General features: G+C 37.1%; 1 long non-coding RNA gene across 1 annotated transcript; it reads right to left on the minus strand.

Moving 5' to 3' along the window:
* LOC143647940 (uncharacterized) lies at positions 1-27,832 on the minus strand. The gene is made up of 4 exons (XR_013158264.1): positions 27,732-27,832; positions 11,260-11,454; positions 1,181-1,375; positions 1-253 (listed from the first exon to the last, which is right to left on the minus strand). It is a non-coding gene; the product is annotated as an uncharacterized LOC143647940 (long non-coding RNA).
* Between the last annotated feature and the right edge of the window lie 155 nt (positions 27,833-27,987).

Raw genomic sequence — 27,987 nt, forward strand, 5'->3', positions numbered from 1 at the left:
TCTGTGGTCATTATTAACATGTATGCATTAGCTATGTATATTTTCTAACAGCTATCAAAATAAAATAATGGAATTTCAAATAAGTTCATGATGTATTCATAAAAGTCATTGTACAGTGAGAATCTTAGATTCACCACCAACTCTGTGACATCTGATGTTGCCTTGATTAATTGTCAACTTCTCTGGATTTCAGTGTGCTCTCCATAAGAACTTGTTTGGATAACTTCTAAGGCTTTTCCAGCTTCCAGAGTCTCTATAAATAGAAGAAGTCAAATTGTTCAAAACTACTAATAATTCAAGGTAGAAAGGCCCTTTTTATTGTAATTTTTGTAACTAAAAATATTTCTGATACTTCTGAAGTTCTAATCATGAATCACTTCAGGAAATCATGCAGGAGTCATAGAGCTAAATGATATACAATTCTTATAGAAAAATATAAAATAAGGCAGAGAAAATACATAAACTAGAAATAATTTTAAGTCCCAGATATTAACATTCTTCAGATTTTAGAGTGTAGGAAAGAAGGAAAAGAGAGTAGTAGAGTGGTAGACGAGATGGTGGGGACATGAGTCAGATGAAATGGGTGATAGAGCCAATAAATGATGTAGCTGCTACAGATGTGAAGATATATATGGTATAGATAGACACAAATGATGTAGAAGCCTTATTTTTAAATTGATTTGACACTTAAAAATAAATATTTTTAGGTTATTAAGTATTTTTCAAAAGCAACATGATTAACGACATCCAATACCATAAAACTGAACATCTGAATTTTTTAATGTTATAATAAATAGCCAATAGCTAAATTTTTACACACTTTCATAATTTTAAGGTTAATTTCCTGGATATAAAAAGTTATACTGGTTGCACAGGCAGTGTAGTGGTTAGAATGCCCACTTTTCATGTGGGAGACCCGGGTTCGATTCCCGGACCATGTACCCCCCCCCAAAAAAAGTTAGTTTGGAAAGCTATGAAAAATTTTAAGACGTTTGTCAAGAATTGGCAAGTCAAGCGTTAATTTAAATATGTTATTAAGGATCTGAAGTACAAAAAAGCTATATTGTCCCTAGTGCAAGGAGAAGTGGGCAGTAAGGAAGCTTAGGGTGGAGACAGCTTAAAGATTTTATGATGAGAAGACTACTGAAGAGAATTGTAAATTCAAACTGATTCTACTAACTTGTGAGAAGTCAAGATGGTTTCGGAAGTGTCCTGATATAGGATAACAGCAGCTGTCTTCACTTAATTCATCATTCCATTCTGGATGTCAGTGAGATAGAACAAATAGAATGCAACAGAGACCAATCTTCAATATTCCTTTTATGAGTTCTTCATTTCCTTCCAAAGAAGAAAACAATAGACAGAAGCAAGGACTCTGCAAGAACACAGACAAGCCTTTCAGTAAATACACAAAAGAAAGCTACACCCTTGATTATGAATTGTCAGGCTTCTTGCCTTACTTACAAAATGAATAGCTTCTCAGACTTGGCATTTGAAATTAGTCTTTCACCTTTGGCGGCTCCTACAGTTTTCAAAATAGTGTAGTCACTGACACTCATTTTTCTGATTTTTAAAAATCAAATAGCAATGACATTTGCTGATAGAAGGTCATTAATCATAACAATTTTGCTTTGCAACGTTGGAAGTGTAAATGTAGAAGATGCGATTTATCTCATTGAGGGTTTTGCTTTCTGAAGATTATACCCTATGTGATATGAAATAGATATTCCTATTAGAGATCTGGGGTCTCACCCCCTTTTTCTTAGACTAGCAAATATGGTTGAGCACTGCAGGGGGGAAGGTGCTGAGGGTAAGCAGCAGGAGGAAGCTCTGTTTGTTTCCTTCTCTTGTCTGCTTCACAAATTTTAACTGCTTCTTTCTTTTGAGAAAAACACCAGTTAATTTTCCATATTACAAGAGTTTGAAACTTTATTTCCTGTAAGGCAGTGATTAGCTTTAGTAGTAGCCAGTTTGCATAGGTAGCTCCATGAGAAAGTATGCTCATTATCATTCACTAGAAGACGCTTGCAAGTTGGAAGTACATTCATGCAAGTCACCATGTCTATCTGGAAAGGGATACCAGGTCTCTTAAAACCCAGAATGGAAGCAGTGCTTTAAAGAAGTGTGGAGTGAGCCACTCTGAAAAGAAGAGAAAAAATAAAGCAGCTCATGGACAAAATTCTGGCATCAAAAAATAGTAAAGCCATAATCAGATGCATTATCCTTGGTCAAGGGACTAGAGTATGAGGAGGTGGAGTGAGTGAGGATGGGATGGGTTGAATATTGTATGATGTTTGTTTTTCCCAAAAAATAATTATAATCACTGGCTCCAACAGGAAAGGACTGGAGATACCTAGAGTGTTGGAGAAGTTTCTGGTGGAAAACTTGGGGTTGTCAGAGAAGGCAAAGGAAACTACACTTTAAAACCACACTTTTAAACCACACTTTAAAAACAAGGATCAAAGTGACAAAGACAGGGTGATGAGCAGATCATATTTGTGAAAGCAATGTGACAGAAGTCTTCTTCCTGCAGGTGATCCTGCTATGAAGATTTCCTTTTTAGTTTTACTTTATTAGGGATGTTGTAGGTTTACAGAATAATCATGCATAAAATACAAGATTCCTATAGACCACCCTATTATTAACACCTTGCATTGGTGTGGACTATTTGTTACAAGTAGGAGTCCTGTACTTTTTGAGCCTGAACTTCCCGTTCCTTATCCCTACCCCATCCCCTGGTAATTTATATTCTAGTTTTGATTAAAAAGTAAATCTTTCTGTGTTTGGCTTATTTCCAGATGCAAAAAAAGGTTTCTTTTTAATCAGGGATGAAAATTGCAAGTACTTTCTACAAGACAGAGACAATATGAGGCAATAGACTTTAGAGTAAGGTATTCCTTTTTATTTTCTTGTGTGTGAGAGTATTAATTATAAATATAGGCTTATATGGAAGCATTATCCCCTGCTGTGTGCTAGTGGAGTAGTTGGAAATCTGCTGATATCTGCTGTATTATTTAGGGCTCTTTAGAGAAACAGAACCAACAGGAAATATTCATAAATATAAAATTTATAAAAGTGTGTCATGTAACCATGGGAAAGTAGAGTCCAAAATCTGTAGGGCAGGCTGTGAAGCTGACAATCCTAATGGAGAGTCTGGATGAACTCCACAGGAGAGGCTCACCAGCTGAAGCAAGAAGAGAACCTGTCTCTTCTGAATCCTCCTTAAAAGGCTTCAAGTGAGTACACATTGCAGAAGCCACATCCCATGGCTGATTACAAATGGAATCAGCTGTGGATGCAGCCAATATGATCATGTTTTAAGTCTATGAAATGCCCTCATCACAACAGACAGGCCAGCACTAGCCCAACCAAACAGGTACCACCACTTGGCCAAGTTGGCACATGAACCTGACCATGACAGTCCACCCCTTGTCAACTTGGCAGCTATATACATCACCTTAAACCATGCCTAATTTCTAAATAAAAAACAATAAAATGCACATTTTTTTCTTTCACCTAACAATACTCAACTGTCCTGCATATAACTGGAAACACATTAAATCTCTCCAGAATAGGGTTCAAGTCCTTGGATAATATTCATTCTTAAACTTGATATCTTGCAACTTAAATAGTATAACAAGAACAAAATAGCATTACAGTCTTCATTTCTGTAACTAATCACTTGGTCATAGTTCATATTTATCACTACCTTCTTCCACTACCCATTCCATGTTCCCTTTACCCTCAGCAAGCACTTCAGCTGGCTGTGGTTCTTTGCCCAGTGGGGTGATCCAAACCTTCATTCCTCAAGTTTCAGAGTTGTTGACAGTCCTGCCTGGATTGGGTTGTTGCAATTTTCTACTAATTATAACCACAGGGCACGGTAGTACTAAAAGACACCTTAGGGGATCTCCTATATTCCAGGAAAACTCTTCTTTGCCTCCATTGTGTAGTTGCAGTCCTATTTCCCCCTGATAGTCAAGGTCAATCACCACAGCCAACAATGTAGTCCCCTTCTTGGCTTGTTGATCAAGGGGCATGAGTAGCCTAAAGTGACCAGGTGGCAGTTTTAGATTCCAGTTCAATGGAATCATTGTTGTTTCTCCTGGTGGAAGCACTCCTCCTTTTGGAACTAAAACCTGTAGACCAGCAGAGATCAGGGTCACAGGGACAGGAAGCAAAAATTTTCCTAGTGGATCACTAGGGGTAATAGTGAGTGGTACCATTCCCATTTCTACCCCTTGGTTCCTGGACCCATGGATCCTGGCTATGGGAGAAACAGCACCATACAGAGGACCCTAATTCAGAGCATACACAGCTTCCTGGAGAACATTATCCCAGCCCTTCAAAGTATTGCCACCTAGTTGGCACCATAATTGAGTTTTCAAAAGGCCATTCCACTGTTCTATCAATCCAACTGCTTCTGGATATGGGGAACATGGTAAGACCAGAGAATTCCATGAGCATGTGCCCATTCCCACACTTCCTTTGCTGTGAAGTGGGTTCCTTGATCAGAAGCAATGCTATGTGGAATACCATGACGAGGGATAAGGCATTCTGTAAGCCCACAGGTGGTAATTTTGGCAGAAGCATTGTGTGCAGGGAAAGTAAACCCATATCCAGAGTATCTGTCTATGCCAGTTAGAACAAAACACTGCTGCTTCCATGAAGGGAGTGGTCCGATGTAATCAACCTGCCACCATCTACCCGGATGGTCACCTCAGGGAATGGTGACATATCAGGGCCTGAGTGTGGGTCTCTGCTGCTGGTAGATTGGGCACTCAGCAGTGGCTGTAGCCAGGTCAGCCTTGGTGAGTGGGAGTCCATATTGCTGAGCACATGCATAACCTCCATCCTTACCACCATGACCACTTTGTTCATGAGCCCATTGGGCAATGACAGGAGTTGTTGGGGAAAGAGGCTAACTGGTATCCACAGAACAGATCATCTTATTCACTTGATTATTAAAACCTTCCTCTGCTGAAGTCACCCTCTGGTGTGCATTCACATGGGACACAAATATGTTCATGTTTTTAGCCCACACAAAAAGGTCTATCCACATACCTCTTACCCAGACCTCTTTGTCACCAATTTTCCAATTATAGTGTTTCCAAGTCCCTGACCATCCAGCCAAACCATTAGCAACAGCCCATGATTGAGTATACAAACACACCTCTGCCCAGTTCTTCTTCCAAGCAAAAAGAACATCCAGGTGCACTGCTCGAAGTTCTACCCACTGGGAGGATTTCCCCTCACCACTGTCCTACAAGGACACCCCAGACAGGGGTTGTAGTGCTGTAGCTGTCCACTTTCTGGTGGTACCTGCATATCATGGTGAATCATCTGTAAACCAGGCCTGAGTTTTCCCTTTTCAGTCAATTCACTGTGATGAACTCCCCAAGAGGCCATAGCTCTGTTCTGGGAAAGAGAAGGTAATGTGGAAAGAGTGGAAACCATGGGCATTTGGGCCACTTCTTCATGTAACATACTTGTGCCTTCAGGACCTGCTCTGTTATTTCCATTCTATGATAGCGTGCTGCTGCACACGCCCAATTTAATGGCTTGGTGTGTCAGACAACACCCATCTCATGATAGGCAACTCAGGTCTTATGGTAACTTGGTGGCCCAAGGTTAAGTGTTCAGTCTCTACTAAGGCCCAGTAACAGGCCAAAAGCTATTTCTCAAAAGGAGAGTAGTTAACTGCAGCAGATGGTAAGGCTCTGCTCCAAAATCCTAATGGTCTGCATTGTGCTTCTCTTATAGGGGCTGCCAAAGGCTCCAAACAGCACCTCTATTTGCCACTGACACTTCCAGCACCATTGGATCTGCTGAATCATATGGCCCAAGTGGCAGAGCAGCTTCACAGCAGCCTGGACCTGTCACAGAGTCTCCTCTTGTTCAGGTCCCCACTCAAAATAGCAGCTTTTCTGGTCACTCGATAAATGGGCTGAGTAGCACACCCAAATGAGGGATGTATTGTCACCAAAATCCAAAGTGACCAACTAGGCATTGTGCCTCTTTTTTGGTCGTAAGAGGGGCCAGATGCAGCAACTTATCCTTCACCTTAGAAGGGATATCACGACATGCCCCACACCATTGGACACCTAGAAATTTCACTGAGGTGAAAGTCCCCTGTATTTTTATTGGATTTATCTCCCATCCTCTGACATGCTAATGCCTTACCAGTAAGTCTAGAGTAGCTGCTACTTCTTGCTCACTAGGTCCAAGCAACATGAAATCATCAATATAATGGACCAGTGTGATGTCTTGTGGGATGGAGAAACAATTATGTTCCCTGCACACAAAGTTATGACATAGGGGTGGAGAGTTGATATGCCCCTGAGGTACGACAGTGAAAATATATTGCTGACCTTGCCAACTGAAAGCAAACTGTTTCTGGTGGTCCTTACTAGCAGCTGTTGGGAAAAAAGCATTTGCCAGATCAATAGCTGCATACCAGGTACCAGGGGATGTACTGATTTGTTCAAACAATGATACTGCATCCAGAACAGCCACTGCAATTGGAGTTACCACCTGGTTGAGCTTACAATACTCTTCTGTCATCCTCCAAGGCCCATCTGTTTCTGCACAGGCCAAATAGGAGAGTTGAATGGGGATGTGGTGGGAATCATGACCCCTGCATCCTTCAAGTCCTTAAGAGTGGCAGTAATCTCCGCAATCCCTCCAGGAATCTGATATTGCTTCTGATTTACTATCTTGCTAGGTAGGGGCAGTTCTAGTACCTTCCACTTGGCCTTTCCCACCATAATAACCCGCACTGCATGAGTTAGAGAGCCAGTGTGGGGATTCTTCCAGTTGCTCAGTATGTTTATTCCAATTATACATTCTGGAACTGGGGTAATAACTACAGAAGAGCTCCAGTGAGCCACTGGACCCACCGTAATGGACCTGAGCTAAAACTGCATCGATCACCTGGCATCCATAAGTCCCCACTTTGACTGGTGGACCAGAGTGACATTTTGGATCCCTGGAAATTAATGTCACTTCTGAAGCAGTGTCTAATAATCCCCCAAATATCTGATCATTTCCTTTTTCCCAATGCATAGTTATCCTGGTAAAAGACCATCAGTCTCCTTGGGGAAGGCCTGGAGGAAGATTAACAGTATAAATTTGTGGCAGTATAACAGGGTTCTCCCCCAAAGGGACCTGGCCTCCCCTTCATTCAAGGGGCTCTGGGTCTGTGAATCGTCTCAAGTCCAGAAATTGATTAATGGGTCTTGACTCTGTGTTTTTGTAATTCAAGTTAGACTTCTGGTCACTTGACCTAGAACTCTTTTGTTTATACAGCTCAAACAAGAATTTACTAGACTGCCCATCTATTGTATTTCTAGGTACCCCATGATTTATTAGCCAATGCCACAAATCTCTGCAAGTCAGATTATTTTGACTCCTGCTTTGAGTTTACTATTATAATAGTCACATCCACCTTGGCTTGGTGACTAAGTGCTGCCACCTGGCTTCTGCCAACTCAGAAACCAGTCATCCCCACTGTGTTTAAGAATTCCAGCTCAGTGACAGCAATTCCCACAATAATATCTGACCTACAGAGAAGTGCAACTACAGAGCTCTTCAGGGATGATGGTGCTAGTCTCACGAATTTATTTCTCACTGTTCTGGTAAAATGTGCATCCCCAGACATTCCTGGGGTGTAAGGGCTTTGCATGATAAATCCATTCTAACATTCCAATCTCTATAAGCCTCTGGATCCCCTCATCTACATTATACCAGTGTAGTTCTACCATTTCAACCTCAGGTAATGTCGGCCACCTTTTGATCCGTGTTTCAACCAACCATCTGAACAAACTATTAATGCCTTTTCTAACCCTTCGAGCTATAACAATGAATGCAGAATCTCTGTTTAGTGGGCCCATATCAATAAATTCATCCTGATCCAGTCTTATATTCCTCCCACCATTATCCCATGCCCTTAAAATCCATTGCCACATGTATTCCCTGATTTCTGTCTATATAAATTGCAAAACTGACTGTTCTTTTGGAGTATAATCTACCTCCTCATGTGTGACTTTGTACCTCACCTTCAGGGGTCTGTTGGGACTTTAGTCTAGTTATAGGTCTGGAAGAAATGAGGGATGATGGGGACAGGGTCATGAAAAGAATTAGAAGTATCTTCCAAGCCATTTGCTTCAGGGCATTCATTTGCAGTTTTATCTGGTGAAACAGTATTAATCACTCTAGGGCTAATTCCTTCAGGTGCTGGTTGGGTGGCCAACTTCTCAAGGCAGCCTGGAGGTGGGGTGGCTGTGTCTTCAGGGCCAACCATTACAGGATTATCTAGAGAAGACCCAGCACGACCTAGGGTTCTAAGGCCAATAAAATGTCCCAATTAAGACAAGTCTATAGAAATGTCCAATAGATGACATCCAGGGAAAGATACCTTGGTTCAAGAAGACCGATGAAGTTCAGGGTTTCTCTCTCATCTGAGAAGGCACATGGTGAACACAGTCATGGTTTCTCCCTTGGCTGGGAGGGCATAAGGGAAACACAGCATCATCTCCCAGCTTTCTCTCCTGGCTTCCTGTTTCATGAAGCTCCCCAAGAGGTGTTGTCCTTCTTCATCTCCAAAGGTCACTGGCTGGTGGACTCTGCTTCTCGTGGCTATGTCATTGTGCTCTCTCTGAATCTCCTCCAGTCTCCAAAATGTTTCCTCTTTTATAGGACTCCAGCAACTTATCAAGACCCACCCAAATGGGTGGAGACATGTCATCACCTAATCCAGCTTAGCAACCACTCTTGATTAAATCAAATCTCCAAGGAGATGGTCTGATTACAGTTTCAAACATACAGTATTGAGTAGGGATTATTCTGCCTTTAAAAAATGGGATTTTAATTAAAACATGGCTTTTCTAGGGTCCATACATCCTTTCAAACTAGCACACACTCCTTTCCAATCAATGCCCTCACTTTAACGGCAGACACCGTGCAAGATTTACATTTCAGTTTATGCTGTAAAGTCGCTACTCTAACAATAAGATTCTGAGTCTGATTTTCAGAGATCTCAAGTCTACAGCTACAGGAAATAAGATTTTCCTTCAGGACACTCATAGTAACTTCTACATCTGTCAGATGGTGCTTAAGCTTCTCTTTTGAAGACTTCGGCCCATCCCTTTCACTCATTAATGTATCCAGTGTATCTAACAACAAACAGCCAGAATCTCTATACCTCTCATTTCCACAAAACTCCATAAAGGTGTCAAAAACATTATCCCCCAGAGCCTGGCTTCATATAAGTGAAGCATTAGAAGAATTGAATGGTGACATTTTGACTATTTCTTTTGCCAACTCACTCAATGGATTGGCAGTGTCATTCTGATTGTGGGAATCAGAGTCCTTAGTGCCTTTGAGTCCAGTCAGAGTAGAAAACCATTCATAAAAAAACATTTTTAAGATTCTGTTTCTTAAGAACCACTCCTGGTACCAAGTTGTATTAGTTAGAGTTCTCTAGAGAAACAGAATCAACAGGAAATATTCGTAAATATAAAATTTATAAAAGTGTCTCATGCAACCATGGGAATATAGAGTCCAAAATCTGTAGGGCAGGCTGAGAAGCTGACAATTCCTATGGAGGGTCTGGATGAACTCCACAGGAGAGTCTCGCTGGCGAAGCAGGAAGAGAGCCTGTCTCTTCTGAATCCTCCTTAAAAGGCTTCCAGTGATTAAATTAAGCATCACTCATTGCGGAAGACACCTTCCTTGGCTGATTACAAATGGAATCAGTTGTAGATGCAACCAACATGGTCATGATTTAATTCTATGAAATGTCCTCATAGCAACAGACAGGCCAGCACTTATCCAATCAGACAAACAAGCACAACCACTTGGCCGAGCTGACAGATGAACCTGACCATGACATCTGCTTTCTAAGAGAAAGACCATTCTCAGTTTCTTGAGATGGATTGATGTTTAAGAGCTGTTTTATCCTCCAAAAAATAAAACACAGGACCTTCCTTGGATTAGATTTTTTGCCATAAAAACTGGTAGTTAGAAATTAGATATAATCAGAAAGGAAAACTAATATATAAAGAAAGAAATGCTTATGAAATATTATATTTAAGTAGCTCAAATATAAGGGCAATTTTTATTCAGCCTTCGGAAAAGGGCCATACCTGGGTTGGTTAACTTGACAATTCAATGATGTCATAAAAAATCCTGGTCCTTTCCATTTACTTCTTCTCATATATCAAAAGTAACTGCTGAGGTTCCAGTTGTTATGTATATTAACAACCAGAGGCAGAAAAGGGCAGAGTTCACTCATTCTTTGCCTTTTATGAAAGAAGAACACTTTCCTAGAACTCCTTGCAGAAGTCTGAGTCCATTCAGGAGGTAGACATCATGCAGTAGATTAAACAGGGGAAGTTTAATACAAAAATCATTAAGTGTAATAAAAGAGGAACTATAACATATAAGGAACTTCTGTATGGTGTCATATGGTGCCCTAGGGCTAACGGAGAGTACAGAAAGAAAGGCAAAGTTGGAAGGAGTTTAGACCTGGTTGGAAAACATGTGATCCAGCCATAGAAGGTAAGTTTACTGGTTTATCCAGACTGGCACTGGTGTCTGGTATTGCTGGACAAACTATAGGCAACCCCAGAACGTGGTTTGGGAGTGGGGAATCAGCAACCCATGGCTTGGGCATACACTGGGAGTGTTGGCTCTGGACCAAGGGACTTCGGGTATGTAGGCTAGGGTAGGGAGTCTTGCAGAGGGAGCTGCTGCTCCATATGGATTCCCCAAAATCCCAATGCTCCTATCCCATACCCCTAATGCTAGCTGTGTGAGGAGGCTTTGGCTTCATGTCAAGGGGGCTAGGACAGGCTATCTATAGGCCAAGTCCGCAACATCACAAAGGAATCATTCTGGACCTGTGACTCAGGCAGGATCCATCGAATGCTGTCACACCCATACAACCAACACTCACCCAGAATGGCAATTTGAAGAAATCTCTTCTTCCTGTGATGTCTCTCCTGCGTCATTGGCTGAGAAAGCTTAACATCATACTCATTTGAAAGGACAAATGGCTGACGGGAAATTCCACTGTTTATCATAAAGCACAGATTAAAGGGGATATTAAGAGGTAAAAGGTATTAAAATTAAGAACTGACACAGCCCCAGGTGACTTTCCCTCATATCACATTGACCAGAATCATCACATGCACACACCGGAACCAAAAACTGGAAGGATTTAATCACCATAATGTGCTTCAACTAATCAAGATTTACCTCTTAGGGTGGGAAGGGAGCTTCTTTTTGGTGTAAATGGCTCTGCAGGGCTAATCATGGTTCTGTCTCCAAGAAGAGTGAGAATGAGAAAGGGTAGACAACCAATAGTGAGTGCCATCATGAGCTTTCCGTGTGAGTAGTTTCAGATAGCCACAGTCAAGACATGAACAGCAGAAATCCTGAGGCCATTGTTTCCTATAAAGTCACAAAATGGTATATGAAACATAACAAATAAAGCAGAAATGTCTAAAAGCAGATAATTCCTGAGATATTTAAATAGCTGAGGTTAGTGAGAAGGCTCTATGTAAGTTTTTCATGACTTGAATATTACCATTGCCTATCATTTACAGGCTTCTTATAAGAAGGGAAAATGTTCATCTTTGCTTGATATAAAAAGAGAGTGGGGCGGTGCGACGGTTCTCGCCTGCCATGCCAGAGACCTGGGTTTGATTCCTGGTACCCGTCCAGGCAGAAAAATAGAGAGTAGGGGAAAAAATTCAAGTGCCCATCAGTAAAAATGTCTCAAATCCTCACCTACAGAAGGTTCCAGAAATTATGTCTTTACCTAAGTGCCATTACCCTGACTCTGATACAGCCTGGCTTTTTTCCTTTTTATCACCTGCTGATTTACCCTCTTCTGTCACACCTCCTCTCTTTTCCATGCAGCACACTCACCTGCAAACCTCTCTTGAATGCTTTCAGCTTCTTCTTCGTTGCCTTATTTCCTCCATGTGATAAATTCACATGTGCCAGCATAAACATTTCCAGCCAATACCTTCTGTCTATATTCAAAGGGAGTTTCACCAAATGTATGCTTGACATACAAGTGTGTCGTTGACACAAGTGTGTTGTTGATAAAGTGTTGTTATTCTAGAAATTATAATTGCTTAACCCGAAACATTACTCGAAGACACTATTTGATGAGTAAAGTGTTCTTACTTGTGAAAATAAGCAAATGGATGGAAGATCAAGTATTGTATTCTTTATAAAATTCCAATTTTGAAAAGATAATTTAAATTTATATATCATTCTCAGTGAAATAAAGCCAACCCTACATAAAAACTTCTAGTGGCTTTTCCTGCTAAAGATTTATCTCCTACCAACTCCACCAGTAGTCACCTCTAATACACAGTACTTCTGATAGGAATAATCCTTTTAGAGTAAGTAGCAAAATTTCACCATTGAGGGTCATATTTCTGGGTAACAAGTATAAAACAAAAACTTTTGAAGCAGACCAGTGACATTTCCTTGAAGTCTGATGTGTAATAACATTTCTAAGGAATATCTGAAGGCTTCCAATACCTTTCGTAAAAATTGTATAGCATCTATTTTTCAGTGCTCATGCCTGCTTTGGGAGATTTGTATTTATTCATAAATTTGGCTGTGAAAATAGAGTGGAATATTTTATTAAACTCATTATTTTGTAGGTCAAGAATTCAGACAGAGCTCGGAGTTGATAGTTGTTTCTGTGCTGTAATAACTGAGGCTTCATTCGGGTGGCTCAAAGGGCTCAAGATGGTAGGGACAGCTCACCTGGAGTCTCTTCGCTGGCTGTCAGCTGGGTTTCTCAGTTCTTCTCTGCTTTACATCTGCTGAGGCTGTGATGACCAAGATGCCAAGAGCTTACCAAATTATATGACACAGAGAAACTGTCCATTGCTTTCCCTTTGTATTTCTATTATTATTAGCCCCTGCACAGTGCTTGGGACATAGCAGGTGTTCACAAAATGTTTAATGATTGAATGAATGAATGAATGAATGAATTAGAAAAGTTTACTTTAAGATTTAGCTTAACAGAAAGCTAATATGCTTCTATATGATGTTCTATATTATATACCAGATATACTTAAAAATATAAAGCAATATATGAAACTCTAAGGGAAAAATTGCCCTTTTTATCTCAGGCTTAATATTTCCCTTGCCTCACTGCCTGTTCTTTTTAAAAATGTAAAATTTTTAATTATTTCTTTACTTCTCACACAGAGATTAACGTCAATAAGTATAATTTGAATATTTACACATTTTGAATTAATGACAGTTTGATGAGTTATTTTTCTGTACTTATGGCTTTTTCTAAACCAGAATTAAAATCAACATTTTAAAATATGATTTTGTTTTAATTTCTCAGGAATAAGAATATATACATGGTATTGTAAACTATGACAAGAAAAATCTTGGCCTGGGAAATTTAAGAAATAAAATTATCTAAAGGATAGAAAGGGTAAAGATTTCTGTCCTTCACTAAAACAATTAATATTATCAATTTATAATGTAATTTGGCTTTAATGTTATAGGAAAATATTCATGGATGATAATTTGACTAGATTTGTAGGAAACAGTATATTAACAATATTAATTTAAAAAGAAAACATAATAATGCTTATCTGAAATTCCTCAAAAGTATTAAATTAATCTCATTAAAATTAGTTTTACATTGTTATCACATAACACACAGTATAATAAATCTCTTCCAATAATCCATAACATTCAATGTTCAGAACTTTTAATAGTTTTTGTTCTTTTCTCTTAAGGACCAAATTTTTTACTACAAAATAGAAATGGGAAGTCATTCAATTTTAGCTCAATGTCTTCAAAATTTTCAAATCAATTATTATTCAGCATTGCTAATCAAAAGCAGTGACTCTTATTTATAGTTAAATCTGGAACCAGATTTTCTCATATTTTTTTACTAATTCAATTTCATATTTCCTCTTAAAATGGAACATCCATTTACATTCCCAAAGGATATATTCATAGTCAAATCTTTAGCACTTGAATGTGTCATACTGAATTTTACTAAATTATTATGATTTATACAATTAACCATGATTTGCCCAACTTTTTTTTTTTGCAAAAACTTCTTCCTATGAGAATTTTTAATAGCATTCACAAGGCATGAAGTGTTGGCAGAAGGAGGGTAGTGGTAAAACATACAGGTAATAAGGAAATCTTAGAAAAGACACACTAAAAATATTTCCTAACAAAGCAATACTTTCTGTTTGTCTCTTAAACCACAGAAAGTCATGCAAATTTAAGATTTCATTATAATTTTCTCTATTTGTAAATCTCTAAAATGGATTTTATTTCACAACAGTCCCTTGGCCAACATTCTGCTTTGTATTGGCATCATGCAAATAGTTGTGTACAATGTTGATAACTTCAATGCCTTCAAATTTACCAAAAATGTCTCTGTATTCAATTTGTTAAATATAATCATAAGTGAATTTTATCTAATTCCTTGAAAATTATTAATTTTGCATTAACTGTTCTTTAATCAGGATATTGTGGTCTTGGAAAGAGAGTTTATTTTGCTTTTTTAGATGCAATTTGTTTTTTTATTTAAATCAACTTAAAAAGTGATAAGACTGTACCTGCAGACCCAGTAGGAAGAACAATTCCATTCTGGCTGTTTATTCTTACTGGACCACATTGTCAGCTACAACTTCACTATCTCGTTGCTGACATCATGCAGGTGTGGTAAGCAAGATTTCTAAAATGGCCACCCAAAGATGTTCCATCCTAACCCCTGAAGCTTGCAGAATGATGAGATGTCACATCCATGATTATGTTATGTAGCACAGCTGATCTTCAGGCTGACATATTATCCATCCAGTGGGCCTGATCTGATCACATAAGCCCTCAAAAGCAGAGAGCTTTCTCTGACTGATGGCAGGAGAGAAAGGGAGTTCTGAAGCAAGGGAAGGACTTGATTCACATTTCTTCTTTGAGAGTGGAGGGAGCCCCAAAAATAAGTAAGCAGACACCTTCAGAAGATAAGAGCAAACCTGGCTGATGACCAGCAAGGAAATGGGTACCACACGAAGGCAACTGCAAGGAACTGAATTCTGTCAACTACAGGAATTCTGGGGAGACATAGCCCTAGGTGAAACCAGTCAGCCAATACCTTGAATTCAGTCTAGTGAGACCCTGACAGAAAACCCAGCCATGCCATCCCAGACTTCTGACTTACAAAACTGTGAAATATGTAGATTTTGCTGTAAACTGCTACATTTGTGGCAATTTGGTATGCAGCATTAAAAACTAATACTGCAGAGAACAATCCCAACATTCACCACGTAGCTTACTGAACATGCAATTATGATTTGAGCCTTGAAAAAAGAACTTAAAAATTTCACAAGTTGATATCCAAACCACTAATTCAGAAATCACATTAATACAACTATAAATTGGTTTTTAAAACTGCCCTTTCAACAAGAGTAAAACTTCACCATTATTTGGAAAAACTCTTGAACAAAATCACCAACATTATTTTCTAACAACTAAACAATTAATAATAATATGTCTGAAGTCTGAAGAAGCATTAATTGAAGCCACTTTCTTAAAAAGGAGGTTCAGTTGCCACCCCAGAGAGACCCACATTTGGAACCATTTTTTATAGTTTGATAATGCGGTTTGTCAGCAGCAGTATACATTCTTGTAAAACGCACCCCTATTATCCAAAATATTATTCATGATTACCTGCATATGCTTGCCACACATCTGCTTTTAGCTTTTCTATTCCTACCTCTGGCTTCCACTGTAACTTTTCTGTGCATTGATTTCTTAAAATCTCATCACCCACAAATTAGCCACCCGGCCATCCCTTTCTTCCATTTCCAAATGATTATTCATATCTGAGGACTTCAGAACTTCACAGTACTTCTCTGCTTATGTGGTATTTTCAAGGCTATTTTCAATAAATCCATTATTTTAAAACAATGTGAAAATAGATGTAGCTATGAATGACTCAGCAGTAAAACTGAGAGAAATTAACAATTCGTTTAATATGAAGAAGAAATTTTTAAAACCCCAAAGTTTCAAGATCAGTGACTTGAAAAAGGATGACACCAATAACAACAATAGCTAAAAAGGAAATACAGAAGAAGTTGCATCTGGAAGGAAATGATGGGTGGATTTTGAATATAGCAACATGTTCATTCAAATGCTAAAATGAGAGATTTGTAGCACAAGATTTAACCTGGCTTTAAACTTTATACTGAATCTAATCTCCTCTCCATTTGGATTATTCAACCCTTAATTATTAAATAAATCTGTATTTTTCTACATCTTAAAATTATTTTCATTTGTACATAATACAACTACTCAATGTGAGTATAAGCCTGTACTCTCATTTAAGAAATCACTTTCTATTCTCTTTGTAACTCGGGTAGTAAGATCTTTTTTAGGGAATATTCCTCCAAACTTTATAGCTAGTTTGCTGTTACGACCAAGCAAGGAAATTTCACTTCCAAGTGTAACCACAAACCCAGCTACTTTCCTCTGTAAACTATTGTTCCAACATATTTCAGCCTGAAATTTTCCAGCTGTGCTCCAAGGCTCCTCACAACCACATGGAAACTATTTCTTGAGGCTTATTTTTAATTATAGTCTTTATTCTCCTTTGGTTCTTCAGATATTGCTGCTCCCAAGGTTACATGATGCTCCGGAGACATAAAATTTGTGACACTACCACTATATGATATTCTATAATAAAGAATATCATAGGACAGATGGTAGCATTGCCACAGAATTTGGATTTGTTTTTGTAGTCTCTGCAAAAAGATATCCATACTACCATTAATGGGTGTGCTTTGAACTCATCAGATGTTATTCATCCGGTTAGATGCCTATAAATATACCACACAACTAGGATCCCACAAAATGTTATGCTAAGCAAGATCCATACTCTTAATGATAGAAGTGGTAACACATTGCACATCCTTCCAGAACGAAAAAAAAAATGCAATAAAGAGCATTCTGTAACATGTGTATCTTGAGAAGCAACCTCCAAGTGACTGATGGGTCTTACTGGCAAAAGCTTTTTTAAGCAAACTCTCAAGTTCATTCATTTCTCATAAATGACCAAAAGTAAACCAGAAAGTTTAATAAGGCAGATACAAATGTTTTCAGTTCAGTCTGAAATTGTCAAGGGGGACATATTTATAATTCTGCCTCAAAATTTCTCATTCATTCAAAGGGAAATCCCAATATGGGTATTCCAAGAAGGGGTTAAGTAGATCCTGTATACTCTATCCAGCCACAAATCAGACCCTATATACTTCTTAGTGATTATTCCAGAATGAATGTAAAATACAAAAGTGATTATTATAGTGATTCTTTGGTTTCCCTAATAAGATGTCTTCCAGTGGCTTCTGCTTGAATAGTTTAGAGTTTCCTCTAAAGGAGTCCATATATTATGGTCAGTATAATTTTTTCATGTATGTGTGAAGAATACATGGAATAAAAATGATATTAATTTTTGAAATTAAAGTATTAAATATTTAAAGTAATTAAATAATTACTATTATGAGATAGCTAGCATATAATTCCCTTTCTACAGATGAGGACTCATATTCAAAGATGCAAAATGACTTTCTAGTAAGGGATGAGCAAGACCTAAACCAAGGTATTTTGTTTTCTTTTCGATTATGTTCCTATACTTCTTTGTAATACATCACATGGTCATCTCAAATTTTTCACATTATCATTCAAATGCTTTTTGTTGAAAAACTAGCATTAGCAGAGTTAAAAAACAAAAATAACTATGCTATAGAACAGTGATTCTCAAGATATGATTCCAAGACCAACGGCTTTACCATCACCTTACAAAGTATTAAAAATGTAAATTCTTAGACCCTAGTTAGACCTACTAAACTCAAATTTCAGGGCCTGAGACCCAGAAATCTGTTTTTGTTTTACTAAGGCTTCCTGCTCACTCTGTCACACCTTCAATTTTGAGCTTTAGAACAATTGTCAGTATTTTATGTACATGACTCTCGTAAGTACAACTTTTTAAATTCAGATGCATTCCTTACACTTGTATCAGTGTAATACTCAGTAAATGAAAGGTTTAGAGATAGTACTACGGAATGTTCACCATATGAATAAGAGGCAACTGATTTACATAGAGCTTCTATATTTTCTCGTGTTTGGTTAATACAAAGATACATTATAGCAGTGGTTCCCACCCAGAGGTGATTTTGCACCCTAGGGAACATTTCACAATGTCTGGAGACATTTCTGGTTGTCAAAACTTGTGGAGGGAGGATGGTGTGCTACTGGCATCTAGTGGGCAGAGGCCAAGAGTGTTGCTAAGCATTCTCTCATGTACAGAACATTCCCCTATTAAAAAGGCTTATTTGCTCCAAAATGCCTAAGAAATGTTGCGGTTGAGAAATTCAACATTATGGAATTATGGAATGAAGAATTCAAAGAGGAAATAAATACTTAAAATACAATGCATAAAAAAATTATGATGCATAATTGTTTATACTTTTCAGCAATTTTTTTCTTTTACCTAACCCAAGAGTTAGTAAATTTTCTCTGTAAAGGGCAAAATAGTAAATATTTTAGGCTTTATGGGCCAAATGGTCTCTGTCCAACTACTGAACTCTACCATTGGAGCACAGAAGCAGTTATACACTACACATAAATGACTGAACTTTATTTACAAAAACTGCCTGCCAATGGGATTTGGACTTCAGACCATGGTTTGCCAACCCCTGTAATAAATTACTCACACACATAAATACTGAGAAAGAGGAATAGTTACAATGGTATGATGTTCAGAAGGAGACCTTAAGATTACATACCTGAGAAGGCTTCATAGAGGAAGTCACTTTTAAGTTGGATCTTCAATGACAGAGGAAGATAATATTAACAATTGTTTTGAACTTTGCCTCATCCCATTCTTTGATTCTCATAACAGTCCTGTTATCTTATTAGGACAACAGAGGAATGGGGTGGGGCGTGAGACTGATTAGAGAGGTGACTTGAAAAAGAGGTAGAACTTGAGCTCATGAAAAACCCAAAAAGATTTCAGGTAAGGAAGTGTCCTGTTTCCATTTGTGACAACCCTCAGATTTTTAAACTTGGGGAACTCAGTGAATTAAGATTTATTAATCAAGAGAGGACTATGCACTCATGAATAATTTTCAGATACTTTGTTTCCCAATAAGAAACCTAATAATTTCTCAGAGAACATGGCAATTGTTCTTAAGTAAGCTCCAAATCATTATCATTGTTAGTGATTATGCTGCAAATTTTGCAAGATAATTTTCATTGTAGTCCGCTTCAAATTTTCAAAAACATTCACTTACATAGAAGTTTTCCAAACTATCCTATAATTATGAATGCAAATGCTTTTAGAAAGTTTGGTGAAAATAAATTTTATCATTTTAAAACACGTTTTGGATAATATTTTCTTTTATACATTTATGTCTTAGATTAAGGAAACCTAGTACGTTTGAGTAAATTCTATAAGCAGAAGGAAAACGATACTAGAAGCATATATTTACACTTAAAGAGGAGCATTAAAAACTGCAAGTATGTCAGTAAATATAAAATACCTTCTTTCTCATATTTAGCTTCTTTAAAATGCAATTTTTATAAATAAAGCAAATTAATTCCTACAAATTTATATATTGTTAAAACTAGTTTCTCATACCTCTATTACTGTAAATTTCATTTCTCTCCAAGGATAAGTAGCAAGTGTAATCAATTAGGGAGAAATCCATACCTTAATTTCATCCTTATAATTTAATCTCCACTCTTTACCATTCTGTTTCTTTTCTCTTTATGTGGCAGCTCTACAAGTGATGAATGTAGAAGGTATGCAATTTATTAACAATCATGTGGCCAATTCTCAGGCACTTTTTGCACTTATTAGTCACTCTCCAAGTTCTGTACGGAGAGGTAGATGTGGAATTCTCAGAGTGCAAAGAATGTTAGTAGTTTACTGAGAGTGACACGGCAAATTCATTTTCTAGAAAAAAACCTGAGCTTCCTTATTGTCTGTCAAAAGATGCCCAGTTCAAGTTTAAAGGATCTCCTAATGTTCAAATCAGGTACTGAATGTGATCCTTGGAACTTTGGTTGGCTCTAGATTTTTTATTCCAGAACAGTAAATATAATGTACATTGCTAAAATAGATTTTAACAGTTTAATGATCTAAATTTTTTCTAATAAACTTAAATTCCTTTCAAGTTACACAAACTCATCACTGAATGGGAGAATTATGCTGCAATTTAAAAGCAGAATATTATTACCAGAATAAAATAAATATATTTATGAAAGGACTTTTCTTCTCAATCTTAAATGTCACGCTTCCCATTTCCAAGATATTTTCTGGAGAAGTAAGTATAGAAGTGAAGAAAAAAATAAAAATAAAAAATGCTTAGGGTTTTTTTGTTTTGTTTTGTTTTTGTTTTTTGTTTTGAGGTAGTGATGTATATAGAATAGCAGGAAACAAAAGCTTATCTTCGAATTCTCCTTCTTAAAATTCCTCCTAGTTCAATTCTTGGCCTTTGCATTCCCCCCCCCCAAAAAAAAATTCAACAAATGGTGCTGCAATAATGGGAAACGCACATGGAAAAAGAATGAAATGTGGCCCCCACCATACAGCATACAAAAAAAAAAAAAAATTCCTCCAATGGCTTCCTACTGAACTTGGGATAAACTCTGCTCCTCGACACATCCCCCACAGGCCGGAATGTTCTGGCCCCTGCTGACTTGACAGGTTTATACTGCCTCTCTCACCCTCTTCAAGATGGCCAAGTCACAACCTAGTATGATTGTTCCAGTTTCTCAACTTTGCCAAGTCTGCCCTCTCAGTACCCTCCAAATGCTGTTCTTGTGAAAACCAGGCTAACCTCCGTCTCTTTTTTCTTTATAACCAAATTAGATTATCATATTTCATTATTCATTATATTTGTCTCACATCATAATTATGTATCTGTTTATTTATTTATTTATTTTTACATGGGCAGGCTCCGGGAATTGAATCCGGGTCTCCAGCCTGGCAGGCGAGAACTCTGCCACTGAGCCACCGTTGCCTGCCCTGTATCTGTTTATTTTTTTAATGCAGTTTGTTCCACAAGACAGGTGTCAAGTCTGTTTTGTTTCTCTCCGCCTATCCAGGAAGAGTGCCTTGGATACAGTAGGCACTTCACATTTGTAGAATAAATGAATAGCCTGATTCGCACATGCATTCATGAATGCATTTTCCACTGAATGTCATTTCATTCTGATGACGCCTGCAGACTCGGGTGATGTTTGGTATTATTTTATATGCTCTAGTGGGTCTTTCAAGAGCACTATATATGGAGATTGGCTTATTTAGCATTATACAGATACCTAATTGTTGTATGGCGTATCAAACAGTGAAAAGCATCACAATACATGTGAACTTTTAGGGGTAGGAGATGCAGAGAAATTCTAATGCTACAGAGGAAAATCACTCCATCCATGTAGAAAAAAGCAAGTGTGTCACACGCATTTATGAGCTTTACTAGAAAACAGAAGCACTACTTTATGATAAGAAATTATAAAATGGAGAGGGAAATGAAAGCAGGCAATGGAAATCCATGTTCCAACGGGAGAATACAGTTCATCAGGCATGACAAGGTGAATCTATGTTACAACATCTCCACACTGTGGTCAGTTCCAGAAACGTTTACTATTCTGTGAGAACGTTTGGTTTTCAAGTTGTAAGGGTAATACTCCTAAACGTTTATTCAATACTAGATAGAATGAACTTGAATGGTTTCCTGAAAATTAATCTTAGCCAAAATGTTATTAATATCACATAATCATCCTGGTCTAATACAATGCTGGCACAATTTGCTATGGTCTTTTCTAGTAGTTAATACCTTTCTTTCATCCCACACAAATGCATAAAGCAATTGTTAAAAAAAATTCAAACATATTATTACTTATTAAAAAGCAAGGGGAACTGTACTATAACTCTTTTTTTCTATTCTAGCAGGAAGCACCTTTTTAAATCATTACCACCTTGCTCAAAAAATATATCTGATCTCCAATAACCTGAGATGCTGACTTGAGTTAATCTTAAAACTTATATAGTGTTTTTTAAAAATTGGGTGATTAGATTGAACATCTAAAATCTGCTGTTTACATATGTGCTCATTTCATTGTGCTTTGGTGCATTACCTCATAATAAACATTAAATCTAAATCATAGATCTGACTTTCATCTTTTTGGTACAGTCAATTAATCGAACAGTCCAAGCACATAATGAAAACTCTTAATTCTTCTACTAGGTACAAAGATAAAATATTTTTCATTATATTAGAAAACAAGTATAGTTCCTGACATAAATATTAAAACCCACAGCTACCATCACAATTAAAAATTGGTGAATGGAAAGGTAGTACACAAAGTGTGGTTACAGCAGCTGTTCATCTTAATAGAACACAGGAAGAATACAGCTGCAGGTTTGGCATGTTCATCTTTAGCTACTTTATAAGAAGCTTTATTTCATAAATTCTGTTTTCAAATTCATAAGCAAAAACTGTATCATGGTATCAAATGTTCAAAGAGGAAGAAGAGCTTATGATAAACACGTAGATTTTAACCAGGGAAAAATACATTTTACCTACAGGATGTAAAAATTCCAATAATGGAATACGATTTAATATACTGAGAAAGTAGTAAAATTTTCATTATCCAATCATGCCCATTATGGGTTATTGTCAACGTTACCACTTGATGTTCCTTTTTAAATTGCTGATACTCTTCGCTGTCTTTTGTTTGCTTCTATTTCACACGTATCTAGAAGCACAATCAAAGTGCTAATAAACAAAAAACATTTTACTTCCTAAAATAAGGAAAGTTGAACTGACAAACATGACTTTGAGACAGAAGAGCTTTCCTTCGGTGCTGTCTGAGTTAATGCAAAGGATCAGTTTGTCAAATCAGACTCACATGAATCAGAGATGTTAGCTTCCTAATAATTTCAAAGATACAAGAAATCTCAAGTCTCAGGCAAAGCAGCAAGAGGTTGGAGCCATCAAGCACCTCTCCAGAGTGCTGATTTGCCATACTCTGGCCTATATTAACCGTGAGGCCTCTAAATTATATTTGTGTTTCACATTGCTTCCACAGAAAAGAGCCCTCTCATTGTTGAAGGATCCTTATTTAACAGACTCAGGTGGTTACATAACTTATCCTTGTTTCTCAGGGAGCCATGTCCCATAATTCCATAATTTCAAGTATTTTACCATAATCTTAAAATTAAGCAGGTACATCCTTCCTAAAGCATTCCATGGATAAGGACTCTCTTGGGAGCAAACACCATTAGTTTATTTTCCAAGAGGCCTGTCATTAGCATCTTTAAAAGCTCATCTGCTTTTGTTATGTGCCTGGTGAGTTCTCTCTGAAACACCTGAGAAAACTGCTGTTTAATTCTTTTCTTCCAATGCTTGACTTTAGAAGAGATATCTCTGCAGGTAAGAGGAGATGCCTTCCTTTTCCAGTATTGAGTAAACAGTAGAGATTTTCTAAATAAGGACAGAAGGAAAAAATCTAGCCAAATTTCCCAATCCTCTTAGGTCAAGTCTTTTTGATGTAACAAAATTATTTTGTTTAAAATAAACTTTCAAAACATCTCACACTTCATAATAGTTGTCTACTTTGTTTAAAATTTATTGATCTATAGACTCCCTTGATTTAGCTTGCCTATTTCTAGTCTTATTTGTATTAGTTTGCTAAAGCTGCAGAAATATACCAGAAATGGAATGGCTTTTAAAAAGGGAATTTATTAGGCTGCAAGTTTACAGTTCTAAGGCTATACAAATATCCAAACTAAGACTCCAGGGAAAAATACCTTGGCTCAACAAGGCCCGATGGGTCCGGAACACCTCTTTCAGCTGGGAAAGTATGTGGCTGGCATCTATTGGGTCTTCGGTTTCTTGTTTCAAACAGCTTCCTCAGGAGTGTTTTCTTTCTTCATCTCCAAATGTCTCTGTCTGTGTCAGCTCTGAAGCTTTTTCCAAAATGATTACCTTTCAAAGGACTCTAGTAAGTGACCCACCTTGAATGGGTGGAGACATATATCCATGGAAACCACCCAATCAAAGGCTCTCACCCACAGTTGAGTGGGTCACATCTCTGTGGAAACAGCTTAGTCAAAAAGATCCCACCCAATAATATTGAATGAGGATTAAAAGACATGGCTTTTCTGAGGTACACAACAGTTTCAAACAGGCACACCATATAATAGAGAAAATTCATTTTGTTAACTAAGTGATTCATGCATTTGTCCTTTATCCAACACTATTTCCTATGTTAGATTCTATAGATGGCACAGCAGAGATTTCCCCCAGGTATGTACCTCCTTTGGGGCAAAGAAAACGTTATTCCCTTCTTTTGTTTCCTCATCAGCTCCTAATATAATTTAATGTACATAATGGAAATCCAGTGACGTTTAGAGAAATAGGCAATATTTTAATCATTGTACTGTAATTTTGGTTCTTTTCATTGTGTGACAAAATGTGCATGATGCCTTAATATGCTCATGCATATTAGGATTTTACCTAATCCCCTAACTTCTCTGGGATTATCATCCCCATGTACAACATGAAGCCGGTGAATTTTCTCTAAAACCTCTTAGAGATTTAAGATTCTGTGATTCTGTGTATAAAAATAACAATCAAAAAAATTACAAGAAAGAAAAATAACAATCGAATAAATACAAAATTTTTAAGCCAAATGCCAAATATTTAGGATTTTCCAACATAACTATGACACTTTTAGAGAAATATTTTAGGGAGACAGCAATTGCAAGTCCATAAAGACATGTTTTAGACTAGACAAATGCTCCAGATAAATTAATTTAGCACATGGAATGCCAAAATCATATTGTTGTATTTGAGAGACTGGCTATGTCATGGGTTTGGCATATTGACTACTCTAATTTAATTTTAAAAAAAAACAAAACTACTTACATTAGTTCAATGGATACAGCTAAAATATATAAGCATAATAGATATTAACAAAAAAAATCGCTGTAGGAAACTCATTTTTAAACCCTGGGGGCTTTGGAAGATGCTTCCATCAATGGATACAAAGGAAGCTTGATAGTGTCTCTCTACACTTCATTTGTCCTGTAAATATTTTTGGAAACTGTTGTTTGGTAAATGCTCAAGAAATGAGGAATTCCTTGGAAATAAAGAGCAGTAAAGCTGAAGGGCAGTAAGAAACAGTTATAGAACCAAATGTCATAATTAGTTAATTAGCATTAGAAATTGTGTTTAAAAACTAAATTACAACTAGAACTTCATTGTCTTGAAAAAAAAAGCATTTCATATTTAGTCATTCTATTAAAACTGTTCTCCCAAAAGTCATCTGTGACCTATGAATCATTAAATTCAGTTCCAGCTCCCTTACCTCACTTCAACATGATGATGTGACCACCTACTCAACTTTTTTCTTAGCACTCGTTACACAAGTCATTCCAGCTTCTCTTCCAGCATTGTGGAAATAGACATTCCAGAAGATTCTGTTCCCAATACTTTTTCTTTGCTTGTTTCCCGTGGCTCGCAGTTTAACCACATGGCTTCTGGTATCAACACTGAGCCAATAGCATTCAAATACATGGTTCTAATACCTGCTCTCTCTTAAATACAACTAGATCAATATTCTCAGGAGCCTTCTTAATGTTTATACAGGGACCACATAAAATTCAATGTGTTTAAAACTGAACTCATAATCTTTTTTTAAAAAACCAGAACATCCTGCTGATGTTTCCCTTTTTAGGAACATCACAGTTATTCTGTCATCTAGCCTCAAAAGCTTGGAGTTATCTGTGAATCTCACATGGCTCCCACATCCCATGCTCAGTCAGACCCTGAATTTTGTTCTTACCTCAATATTATTTCTCAGCCCCATCTTTTCTTTCACACTTCTAGAGCCACCATGCTAGCTACAGTCACTCCTCTATCATTCTTTCCCTAAGCTCTTTTCCCATGTTAGGCTCTATGTTTCTATATTCCAGATCCTGATTTATTCTATTCCATATTAATATCCCTAAAGCACAGATCAAATCTTATAATTTCCTGCTAAAATACCTAAATAGCTTCTCATTGTGTGTGAACAAAATAGAAAACCCTAATTAACAACTTCTCTTGAAACATCCTAAATTACCTTTCCTTCATTCTCTCCAGTCACTGTGTTCAAATTGAACCGGGACATTCTTATGTTCTCTGAGTTTTAGGGTAGAGGCTCATACTGTTTCCTTACCCTGTGATCCCCTCTTGACTCTAATCTCTGTCTTTCTTCACATTTCTTCATGACCAGCTTAATTTTTACCTCCCATGATTCCCTCCTGCCAAAGTTTAGCTCCCTACCCCCTCCAAACTTTCTTAGCCATTCAAAAATGTAGATCAAAATATTTCAAATATACAAGAAAGGTTAGAGAGGAATATATCTAAAATAGAATTAACAGCATAATTGAAGATCCCAACGTGCCCTTCCCCCCAAAAATTACTCCATATCTCTTACAGAAGTAAATGTCTCTGCTGAAACTTGATATATCTTTATGGCTTTTTGTTATGTTTTTAGATGGATAAATTTTTTAATATTACTCATTATATGTAATATTTATCAAGTGCCTCATTCTGTTTCATATCACTTAAATCATTTTATGCAAATGTGCTTTTGTGCTGTTGTGTCTGGTTTAAGAAATACTTCATCTTGTGGTCATTTATGTTCTCTTTTATTTTCTTCTAAAAATCTGAAAAATTTGCTTTGCTCACTTAGTTCTTTAAACCATATGGAACTGATTTATTTGGGAGTCAGAGTAGCAATTTTTTTCCATATGAATCATCAGTGGTACTAATATCTCTTATTGAAACACACCAATTCCCCATTAACCTAAAATGCATCTTTTGCTACAGGCCAAGTTCTCATATTTGCTAAGTTACTTCCTAGTCCTTTCTTCCATCCATTTGATCTAATATCTATCCCTGTGCAAATAAATATTGTTCAGAATTAATTACTTTAGCCTTATAGTATGTTAAAATCCTAATATTAGGGGTGGGCCATGGTGGCTCAGCAGGCAGAGTACTCTCCTGCCATGCCAGAGACCTGGGTTCGATTCCCAGTTCCTGCCCATGCAAAAAAAAATCCTGATATTAGACTCCACACCTTGTTTGTTTCCATTTGCTTATTTCAAAATTGTTTTGGCTGTACTTGGCTCATCACATTTGAAAATTAATATGAGGGGCAGCAAGATCTTCAAAGTATTGAATCTTCTTATACATGAACATGGCATAGTTTTCCATTTATTTTACTCTTGTTTACTTTACTTTTCTTCCATTTACTTTACTTTTCTTCCTAAAGGTCATATATCTCTTTGATTTAACTCAATATACCTTATATTGTAGTTGCTATTATCTTTTAATAAGTATATATTCTCAAGTTTTTTATTAGTGGTTTTACAAACGTAAGTGATATTTACATATTCATCTTTTGTCATCAACTTTGCTAAGCTCTCACTAATTCTAATAATACAGACTTTCTTCTGTTTTCTATGTAATCATATGATTTATGAATAATGACAATTTTGCTTAACTCTTTCTAATCTTTAAACCATCATATTTCATCTTATTGTACTGACTAATATAATGAAGAGATAATGTGATAAAATTAATAAACACTTGTGCAGTACTTACCATATGGCTGGGAGTTTTACATAAATATATATTTAAGTGTTCTGTATATATTTAAACTCCTTTAATGTTCATAACAACCCTATGAGGTGGGTGTGAAGAAAGAATTAACACAGCAGGCCTGCTTTACTCAATTCTTTATTATTTCTATAACCACGGTGATGACCTTTGATCGAACTCTGAGAACTAAACCACTGGAATATTCACAAAGCTATTGGGTAATGATGTTATTCTATATGCTGGAAGCAGTAGGCTAAGA

This window comes from Tamandua tetradactyla, chromosome 10, assembly GCF_023851605.1.
Source record: "Tamandua tetradactyla isolate mTamTet1 chromosome 10, mTamTet1.pri, whole genome shotgun sequence".
In the NCBI taxonomy this organism is placed as follows: domain Eukaryota; kingdom Metazoa; phylum Chordata; class Mammalia; order Pilosa; family Myrmecophagidae; genus Tamandua; species Tamandua tetradactyla.